The sequence below is a fragment of the Symphalangus syndactylus genome, chromosome 3, assembly GCF_028878055.3.
Source record: "Symphalangus syndactylus isolate Jambi chromosome 3, NHGRI_mSymSyn1-v2.1_pri, whole genome shotgun sequence".
In the NCBI taxonomy this organism is placed as follows: Eukaryota; Metazoa; Chordata; class Mammalia; order Primates; family Hylobatidae; genus Symphalangus; species Symphalangus syndactylus.
Genome location: NC_072425.2, coordinates 113,984,485 through 113,995,968, shown reverse-complemented (window position 1 = coordinate 113,995,968; position 11,484 = coordinate 113,984,485). Strand labels below are relative to the sequence as shown.

General features: G+C 38.0%; 1 long non-coding RNA gene across 1 annotated transcript; it reads left to right on the top strand.

Moving 5' to 3' along the window:
• Positions 1-542: 542 nt before the first annotated feature.
• LOC134736026 (uncharacterized) lies at positions 543-6,596 on the top strand. The gene is made up of 3 exons (XR_010119688.1): positions 543-2,072; positions 2,381-2,458; positions 3,169-6,596. It is a non-coding gene; the product is annotated as an uncharacterized lncRNA (long non-coding RNA).
• The last annotated feature ends 4,888 nt before the right edge of the window (positions 6,597-11,484 follow it).

Sequence of the window (11,484 nt, the reverse complement as noted above, 5' to 3'; positions counted from 1 at the left end):
AAAGGTCAATCTTTAGGTAAGAGAAAAGATCTTGAGACTCAGGTAGTAATGACAGCAGAAGAGATTGGAAAGATGAATCCAGGTTCTATATCTTTCTCAAGTAACCCAGTAAAATGAGAATTTACTTTTAATTTTCCTTAAAATATATGCCTCAAAATTTCTTTGTGAAATATAAACATTTAGTTGTACATTAGAACTAACTCTTCTGGACTATATTAAAGAAAAAGGTAGAGAGGAAAATGGGGAACTGATATGGTTAGGTTGTGTCCCCACCCAAATCTCATCTTAAATTGTAACTCCCACAATTCTTACATGGCATAGGAGGGAACTGGTAGGAGGTAATTGAATCATGGGGGTAGGTCTTTCCCATGCTGTTCTCCTGATAGTAAGTCTCATGAAATCCGATGGTTTTAAAAAGGAGAATTTCCCTGCACAAGGTCTCTCTCTCTTTGCCTGCCGCCATCCATGTAAGATGTGACTAGCTCCTCCTTGCCTTCCACCATGATTGTAAAGCCTCCCTAGCCATGGGGAACTGTAAGTCCATTAAACTTCTTTTCCTTCACAGTCTCGGGTATGTCTTTATCGGCAGCATGAAAATAGACTAATACAGTAAATTGGTACCAGTATAGTGGAGCACTGCTGAAAAGATACCTGAAAATGTGGAAGCGACTTTGGAACTGCACGACAGGTAGAGATTGGAACAGTTTGGAAGGCTCAGAAGAAGGCAGGAAAATGTGGAAAAGTTTGGAACTTCCTAGAGACTTCTTGAGTAGCTTTGACAAAAGTGCTGATAGTGATATAAACAATAAGACTGAGGTGGTCTCAGATGGAGATGAGGAACTTATTGGGAACTGAAACAAAAGTGACTCTTGTTATGTTTTAGCAAAGAGACTGAAAGCATTTTGTCCCTGCCCTAGAGATTTGTGGAACTTTGAACTTGAGAGAGATGGTTTAGGGTATCTGGTGGAAGAAATTTCTAAGCAGCAAAGCAGTCAAGAGGTGATTTTAAAGCCACTCAGTTTTATAAGGGAAGGAAAGCATACAAGTTCAGAAAATTGGCAGCCTGACAATGAGATAGAAAAGAAAATCCTGTTTTCTGAGGAGAAATACAAGCTGGCTGCATAAATTTGCATAAGTAATAAGGAGCCAAATGTTAATGGGGGAAATGTCTCCAGGACATGTCAGAGGTCTTCACAGCAGCCTTTCCCATCACAGGCCTGGAGGCATAGGAGGAAAAAGCAGTTTCATGGGCAGGCCCTAGGGTCCCCATGCTGTGTGGCGCCTAGGGAGTTGGTCCCCTGTGTCCCAGCCACTCCAGCCATGGCTGAAAGAGGCCAATGTAGAGCTTGGGCCATGGCTTCAGAGGGTGCAGGCCCCAAGCTTTGGCAGCTTCCACATGGTATTGAGCGTGCGAGTGCACAGAAGTCAAGAATTGAGGTTTGGGAACCTCCGCCTAGACTTCAGAGGATGTATGGAAATGCCTGCATGCCCAGGCAGAAGTTTGCTGCAGAGGTGGGGCCTCCATGGAGACCCTCTGCCAGGGCAGTGCAGAAGGGAAATGTGGGTCAGAGCCCCCACACAGAGTCCCTACTGGGGCATGGCCTAGTGGAGCTGTGAGAAGAGGGCCACCATCCTCCAGACCCCAGAATGGTAGATCCACTGACAGCTTGCACTGTTCACCTGGAAAAGTCATAGACACTCAACTCCAGCCCATGAAAGCAGCCAGGAGTGAGGCCATGCCATGCAAAGCCACAGGGATGGAGTTGCCCAAAGCCATGGGAACCCACCTCTTGCATCTGTGTGACCCAGATGTAATACATGGAGTCAAAGGAGATCATTTTGAAGCTTTAAGATTTAAGTGCCCTGCTGGATTTTGGACTTGCATGGGGCCTGTAACCACTTTGTTTTGGCCAATTTCTCCCATTTGGAATAGCTGCATTTACCCAGTGCCTGTACCCCATTGTATCTAGGAAGTAACTAACTTGCTTTTGATTTTACAGGCTTATAGGCGGAAGGGACTTGCCTTGTGTCAGATGAGACTTTGGACTGTGGACTTTTGAGTTAATGCTGAAGTGAGTTAAGACTTTGGAGGACTGTTGGGAAGACATTATTTGTTTTTGAAATGTGAGGACATGAAATTTGGGAGGGGCCAGGGGTAGAATGATATGGTTTGGCTATGTCCCCACTCAAATCTTATCCTGAATTGTAACTCCCACAATTCCCACGTGTTGTGAGAGGGACGAGGGACCCAGTGGTAAGTAATTTAATCACTGGGGCAGGTCTTTCCTGTGCTGTTATCATAATAGTGAATAAGTCTCACAAGATCTGATGGTTTTAAAAAGGGGAGTTTCTCTGCACAAGCTCTCTCTCTCTTTGCCAGTTGCCATCCATGTAAGACATGACTTGTTCCTCCTTGCCTTCCACCATGATTTTGAGGCCTCCCCAGCCACCTGGAACTGTAAGTCCATTAAACCTCTTTTTCTTCCCAGTCTTGGGTATGTGTTTATCAGCAGTGTGAAAACAGACTAATACAGGAACTATAAGAGGAAGAAAAAAAGATTAGAGAGACATTTGACCCTACAAGGTTAGCCTTTGAGAGAGAAAGTTTCCTACTTGGGCTTTCTAAAAAAAAAAAAAAAAAAAAAAAAGGCTCACTATAGCACTTATTTTGTAGTACAATTATTGGTTTATCTGTCATATGTACCAGACAGAGAGAAACTTGGATAGAAATTAGGCCTTATTTAGATATGTATTCTAACACACTTTTCAGGGTAGAACAAAGTAAGCATTTATGTATTTAGTGAATAAATATATCAGTGAGTAACTTTAATGGTTAGGGTTCCTTATTATGGTGTCATATTGAAAGTATCAGATTACACAGAATGAGCTATCTCAATTTAAGAGATAACTTAAGAAGTTCTTGGTTCCATTTAAGATGGTGTTAAGCCCACCACACCCTAACTATCCTATTGTACAGCATTGAGTTTGCCAGCTTAGACATCAGGGCAGCCCAAATCCTAGAACTGTGCAGCAAGTGTGGGCAGGAAAATCTCCAAAAGAAGTATTATTTTTATGATATCAGAAGACTGGGTAGAAGCATGCCTGAGAGTGTGGAAGAAATCTCTGGGTTTTGGTTTATTTATTTATTTATTGTTTTCTCTATTCCAGCCCTACCCCAAAGTAAGCCCCCATGTTTGTGACAATGGTGGTTATACAGATTCCGAAAAACCTCAGAAAAAGCACTTATCTGTAGCCAGAAGACCCAGGAAAGAGCCCTTTGACCACCCTGAAGGGCGTGGCAAAAAGTCAGGTTATTCCTCTTTCGTCTTGCCACTGTGTGGCAAATAAAGACTCAGTTACAGGAAAGGCACAACAGTGTGAGAAGACTAAAACTCAGGGAGAAACTGCAGCTTTCTAGCCAGAGAACTGGGATAAGAGATCCCTGGAAGCTGGGGAAATCACAGAAGAGGTGAAGTGCTGAAGGAATCACAGAAGAGGTGAAGAGCTGAAGAAGGAGATTCTCTAAATCTGTGTACCTCTATATGTACTGACAGAAGTCTTAGGCTCACCTGCAAGATGAACATGCTTAAGACAGGCCAAAAAGAGCAACATGAAGGCTTTAGAACGGACCTAGAGTGTAGACTCCACAGAGGTCCCAGATTGGCACCCAGTGGCACACACATGGGATAGGTACAAACAGCTGTAAAGTCTTTAAAAGCTGAACCACTGCCTACAGAAGGTAGTCAGAACATGTAGTCTAAACCTCTCCGGGTTGATTATCTACTAAAACAACCAGAACAACAAAACAAACGATTTCCAGGAGATTTTTACATGACCCCAAGGCTCATAACATAACGCTCCAAATTTTCAGGATAAAATCCAAAATTACTTGGCATATAAAGAACCAAGTAAATCTAAATGGATCATAAGAAAAAAGCAATCATGAAATGCCAATCCCAAGATGCCAGAGGTTGGAATGATCAGACAAATATTTTAATTCAGTTATTATAATCATCTTCAAGTATAGTCATCTCCTCTTGCTAATGTGATTGTTGTAATAAACTGTCTTTCATCTTTGACCTGGCGGCTTCATGTTTTTCTGCCAGTATCTATGAAGCTGTGACAAACTTGTTAGTTTACAAGTAGAGTAAAATCTCAGATTCTTCACAATTCCTGACATGAGAGTTTAACAAACATCAAAAATGAAAGAAAGAATATCACGATTCCTGACATGAGAGTTTAACAAACATCAAGAATGAAAGAAAGAATATCACAAGTCCTAAAGACATTTAAAAAAATAACAAAAGAATACTACAAAAAATGATATGTCCATTAATTCAACAACATACATGAAATGGACTAATTCTTGTGTATTTCACACAAAGAAGATTCAGTACTGTATAAAAAGGACAATACACCTAGCCAAATGTGGTTTGAGAAATGTAAGACTGCTATAAAATTTGAAAATCAATCAATGTAATTCACCATATTAACAGAATAAAGAAGAAAATATACATGATCTTTTCAGTAGATGAAGAAAAAGTATTTTACAAAATTTTATGAAAGATTTTCATCCATCTAGAAGAGTAAAAGTTTGTCTTAAAGCAAATGAAAAGATTAAAGAATATACAAGGTCTCTTGTTAACCAATAATTATGCAAATTTATTTGATTATATAAACACTTTCACAGAACCAAGAACCATGAGATGACTATTTTAGATAAGAAAGCCTCTGGGCCAAAAGTAGGAACCCTTAGAAACCATCAAAACCTTGAAATCTGCTCTGAATACACTCACATTCCATGGACACTGACAGCACAGGACAATGATCAGGAACACAGACTGATGCCTAGCTGACTGAGGTCCATCCTGGCTCCAATATCCGTCCATCTGCCAACTTTGTAATCTTGGGGATACTCAAGTAACTTTTTGGTGCCTGTTTCTTTTTTTTTTTTCTTTTGTGTGTGTGTGTTTATTTTTAGTGGAGACGGGGTTTCACCATGGTGATCAGGTTGGTCTCAAACTCCTGACTTCAACTTATCCACCTGCCTTGACCTCCCAAACTGCTGGGATTACGGGCATAAGCCATCACTCCTGGCCTAGTGCCTGTTTCTTAATTTACAAATGGAGATAACAATAGTGCCTAACTTATAGGACTGTTGTGAGGATTAAGGGAGTTAAAACATATAAAACCCTTAGAGCAGTTGCTCAGGAAGCCTTGAACTCTGCAGAAAACAAGGCAAATGGATAGCATCGTTTATTTATTCTTGAGCCTGCTCCTTCCTTTTCCACTCCCTCTAATCATAGTGAACATTTACTGACCTCTTATAATGTAACAAGTGCTATACTAAATGATCTACATTCATTATTCCATTTAATCCTTCCAATATCCCTGTAAAATAAGTACAATTATTATTTACATTTTTCAAATGAGAATATTGGATTGATTCACTTTATATAGAGACAGAAGTACAAATACAAACATACACACAAATCACCATTTAGGTTATCATCATGTCTTACTTTCATTTATGAGTCTGTCTTCTTGGGTAATCTTTTATGTCTGGCTCATCCAGTATGTATTAATTTTATAGTTTAAATCTCTAAGAAAAAAAATCTCATTTCATTATGGATGGCAAACTACTATTTTGCTCACATACCACCTACCTGATTATTGACTACTTTTTACTTTAAATATGTTATTTTGTAACTTTTTCCAAGGGTGTAGCTATTTTGGCCTAGCAATGGGCATACTGTGGTATGTGTACAGAAACCTGAGTCAGCAGGGTGCTTACTGCACCCAGGAGTAGGCATTTGTGGAGTCAGTGTGGGAACATCTTTCAGTCATCTCATCATGTGTTAATAACAGAAACACAGTATTAATGAACAGATCAAACTCTCCCTGATGTTTGGAAGCAGACCTGACTCTTTTGGAATGTTTTCTTAGAAATAAGTTGATCAATTTTTTCTGTACTTTATGCCAATGGCTGTGTCAGCATGGCTGATTTGGAGGCTAATTATGTGATTTTTATAGCTATTCTGGGAAAACATGAACATACTGGAAATAGAATGGGGGAGGATATGAGAGTGTTGACCTAAAAATGGAGACAAACCAGACTGTTAATGATTTCCATGCTGTTCAGCAGAAATCATCTCCCATGGTCTCTGTTGATAGTTTGAATCTAGGGATGACAGATTTCCAAAATATGGTTACTTAAGAAGTGATTATAGGAAATCATCTCTTCCTGTCATTAAAAGAAAATAAATCTGGGGCCGGGCACAGTGACTTACTCCTGTAATCCCAGCATTTTGGGAGGCCGAGGCGGGCGGATCACAAGGTCAGGAGATCGAGACCATCCTGGCTAACCCAGTGAAACCCTGTCTCTACTAAAAATACAAAAAATTAGCCGGGCGTGGTGGTGGGCACCTGTAGTCCCTGCTACTCGGGAGGCTGAGGCAGGAGAACGGCATGAACCCAGGAGGCAGAGTTTGCAGTGAGCTGAGATCACGCCACTGCACTCCAGCCTGGGCAACAGAGCGAGACTCCATCTCAAAATAAATAAATAAATAAATAAATAAATAAATAAATAAATAAATAAATAAAATGTCTGTGGTCTACTTTAAAATAGATCATTATGGGCTGGGCGTGGTGGCTCATGCCTGTAATCCCAGCACTTTGGGAGGCCGAGGCGGGTGGATCACGAGGTCAGGAGATCGAGACCATCCTGGCTAACACGGTGAAACCCCATCTCTATTAAAAATACAAAAAATTAGCCAGGCATGGTGGCACACGCCTGTAATCCCAGCTAATTGGGAGGCTGAGGCAGGAGAATCACTTGATCCCAGAAGGTGGGGAGCTTGCAGTGAGCCGAGATCATGCCAATGCACTCCAGCCTGGGTGATAGAGCGAGACTCTGTCTCAAAAATAAATAAATAAATATTACCCAACAAACATTTTATTGACCAAATTTCTGCCTTAGTCCTTATGTGAAGGAAGTATAGTAGATTTCACATAAGAAAAATTAGTTGTAAGAACATAATCTCAGGCAGTCCTTCAAAATTAAATAGGAGGAAGAGGTGGAAGTTAGGTAGCGATGAGAATGGAACTATTTATGAGAGTTAAGGCATTGAAACCTTTCATTTAAGTAGCTCCTCTCATTCCTAAATTAATATACAGGTGAAATCAGGTAAAACTATATATCTATATCCTTTAAAATAATTTAACTCTTGAATTCATTAACAATCATTACATGTGAAAGAAAAACCAGCTCAAATTGGCTTGAACAATAAAGGTATCTATGCCATCAAAGACTCAGTTTCTCTCCATCTCTCCATTTTGCCTTGCATAATATAGGCTTTATCCTCAGAGTCTATATAGTGGCCTTCCTGGGAAGCTTTAGGGTTTTCCTGATGGTGACCACAATAAAACCAACTTTCAAGCTATACCTCAATATCTCGGAGAAAAGAGATATCTCCCCTGGCATTTTCCATAGAATAAAATGTTTTTTTTTACCTTTCTTTTCACAAGATAGCTCAATAATGTCACCTTAAATATCATTGTTCTTATCCAGTTATGCACATAGGTCTGCAACAATCACTGTGGTCAGAAGGATGTGATAAACAGATTGGCTCAAACCAGCATGGACCACATATTCTACAACAGATGTGTGATGGACTCAGCTCTGCACTTACGCACCTCCAAGCCTTGATTATCAGATCATGTCTTTCTTCCCTAATGTTTAATTTCTCTTTGGGGGACTTTGAGGACATTCTGTCATTTGTCCTCCATCAGAACTAACACAATCCATTAAAGAGGTGCAGTAATATTGGACCGCAAAAGAAAAGCACTTGCTATTTCTATTTCTACTCTCCCAGGATGTGTCTCTTCTATATAAATTACCCACCTCAGTGATCAGCTCTGCAATACCAAGTGGTCATGGGAGAGATTGTTCTTGTAATGCCACATTTCCTCCAAAGAAATTGGTAGCTATTGGCTTTTCTTTGCATAACTTTACTCTGAACATAAGTTAATAACCTACCTCTTAAAAGAAATTAGGCATGTTCACTTTTAACCTTTGTATAAATAGAAAAAAATAGGGAAAGAGAAAAGTGGATAAGTCACTACTGTACAACTAGATAAATTTTCACAAAGTGAACATACTTTGTAACCAGCACCGAAATAAAGATATAGAACATGATCACTGGCCCAGTAGTCTCCCCCTCATATATGCTCCAAGTTACTCAAACCTACCCACCAAGACTAATGAATATCCTGTCTTCTAATACTGTAGACTGGTTTTACCTAGACTGACTTTATATAAATGGAATTACACATAGTATCTGTTAATATCTTCCCAGTTTCTGTAGCTCAACATTATATTATTTTATACAGTTATAGTTTCTTTTATTCTTGTGTGAGAAAGAAAAATAACTGATGAATATATGAGTTCACTTAGAGAAATACACAGGAGGGCCTTCAAGTAATATAAACTTCCTCCAAAGAAGTAGCACTAAGCCTGATTCTAGAGCTCCACAGGCTGCTAGGTAGTTAGATGATAATGAGTGCAGGCCACTCTGTTCAAAGCAGATGATAATAGTTAACATTTATTAAGTGCAGCCAGAAACTGTAGTAAGTGCTTTACATGGATTATTTTATTTAATCCTTACAACCTACGATGTTTGATGTTTTATAGACTGAAGAAATTGGAGCTTTAGAGAGGGTATCAGATTTGTCTAAGGTCATGGAGCATGATACAGCTTGGATATGAATCCAGAAAGTGTCTCTGGAGCCCAAGCTCTTTGCCATAAAGCCACGCTCTTCTGTGAGATACTAAGTGACATAACACTTTCCCACCATTCAATCCAAAGTACAAATTTATCTCCACTACACTACAGATGCTACTTCACATCAGTAATAAAAATAAAAGGAAAATTGCCCTAGATGAATTTCCACTGGTGTAAAAATAATGCCTGTAATTTCAAAGATGATATTTGATTAAATCAATCAACTAATTAAATAACTTATAGCCTTGATTTTTTATCCTGTAGTGGACATTTCCTCTTTCTTCCTCCTCTTAGTATACCACAATTCTCACTTCAATATCTTCCTCCATCCATTCAGTCCATGAGTATTGTTATACACTGATGGGTTTAAGCCAAACCACACATCCCATCACCTGGTCACAGGAATTAATACAGAGAGGGCACATAATCCAATTCAGGCCAATAAAACAAGAGATGTTTGCTGGAGGCTTTTGGGAAGAAAGCTTCACTATTCGCCTACTGAAGCCTCACTGAAGAGATAATCTTGAGCTTTCTGATCAGTGGGACATTTGAATGTGAGGCCTAGAATTGCAGCTGTTTTGCTAGCATAAGGGAAGTCAGCCTGAAGATGAAGCCAAGGTATGAAGGAAGGAAGAGCCAAGATAATCACTCAGGAATGAAGAGCCCTGATAAAACCATTCCTGAAATCCCCCTCCCAATGTTTCAATTTAAATATTACATAAAGTTTCAAAACTATAATACCAGAGCTATATATGACGAATTTACTCAGTTGCCACTTCCAGTAATATCTCTCAACCATCATCCACTTAACTGCCCTGCTGGTAAAGTGATACTGTCTATTTCTTCTGTAAAACATACTTACTAAGGCCCTTGTCACGCTGAACACTCATGTCTAATACTCCTCTGCTTTACACCCACAAACTTATGTGCCCATCAGTTAAAGTATGTTGTCACCAAGTCAGTTGGGTTTGCTCAAACCTGTTTACTCTATTTGAGCATATTATTATAAATATGTAATTCAAATAAAGATCTCAAAAATCAATGAAATATAATTTTTAAAGTTGTTTTAATAAAAACTGAGTTAAATATTTTAGAGAGGATGAGTAATAGAATCATACTATCTCTTAATCATTTTAGTGATTACTCTCATTGAATTAAGTGTTAGCCAGGCACTCCTAAAGATAGGTGAAAAAAAAATTACCATAATATAGGAGCTTTCTCTCAGTTTACTACACAAGTATTTTAAAGTTTCCATTCTGTTTTAAAGAAACGTAGGTGATAACTCTTGTGTATATACATTATATACATATATACATGTAAAATATATATAGTAATATATAATGTAAAATATATACACATGTGTATATATGTATATATGTATATATGCACATGTGTAAAATATATGTACATATATACACATATATATACATATACATGTAAAAGATTTTAAAACTCCAATCATGAGAACCATGTGCAAAAAAAAAAAACAAAAAACCATGACTCTATTTTGTAAATTTAGCATGTAAATATACCTTTTTTTTTTGAGTTGGGTGTCTCGCCAGTCACCCAGACTGCAGTATAGTGACATGATCATGGCTTGCTGAAGTATCAAACTCTTGGGATCAATAAGTTTGATCCTTCTACCTCAGCCTCCTGAGTAGCTGGGACTACAGCTTTTTAAAAATTTTTTTAGACATGGGGTTTTGCTATGTTGCCCAGGCTGCTCTTGAACTCCTGACCTCAAGCAACCCTCCTGCCTTTGCCTTAAGTATACCTTTTTAAGTTTGAATTACATATATACTATATTAAATTTAAGGATATTCTGTAAATAAAAAGAAAAAATATTAAGAAAAGATTCTAGGTTTTTAGTCACATTGCTGATTAGCCAAGCAGCATCAGTCCTAGTTGTGTCAGGTAAGTACATTTCCACCGTTGTTCAAAAACAAGTAAGGTTGTCCAGTATACCCCTTTCTGTCCCCAGCAAGTATCTTAGGCCCAAAGTGAGATGCAGCAACAAAGTGTGGATTATTACAATAAAATCCAAGCTTATATTGAAAACAATGATGACTTACGGAGTCATGCTGTCTTTTATTATATGTCTAAGAACTGGAATGATATCTCTTTCATAATTGGTGATAAAAAATTTCTTCTCAAATAAATATTTTGTTTAGAATATGCTATTTGTGTTAAAGACTGCCATTTAAGCAGCTGGACATCAGTAAATCATTGAACTTTTAAATCATTCTTCATATTGTACCCTAAGGGGTCTGAGATTTTTTCCTTACCACTTCTTCAAAAAACTAAAGTAGGAGAAAAAGCCAACAAAAATGTCTCCTACACATTTACTTTTAATTATATTCAGCCTCATTTTTAGTCATTCGTTTTACCTGGAAATAATCTTTATAGTGTACTAATTGTTCCAGTATACTAAATGTTCTAATCTCAATGTAATTGTCTCACTTAATATTGAACTATTAAATAGCCACACATTGGTTTGTCTGTATTTCCAAAACGGTTTCATTTAATTAATTTTTACCCTGAAAGGTAAGGGTACATATAGATAGTAACATTTACTACCATGTACAAATTGCTAAAACAGAACGCTTTTCCTTTATTGTTTTTATCATCTATTTTATGTATTTGCTGTTTCCAATTTATTTAAATAAATTAAACATTTGAGTTAAAATTTTAACTTCTGGGA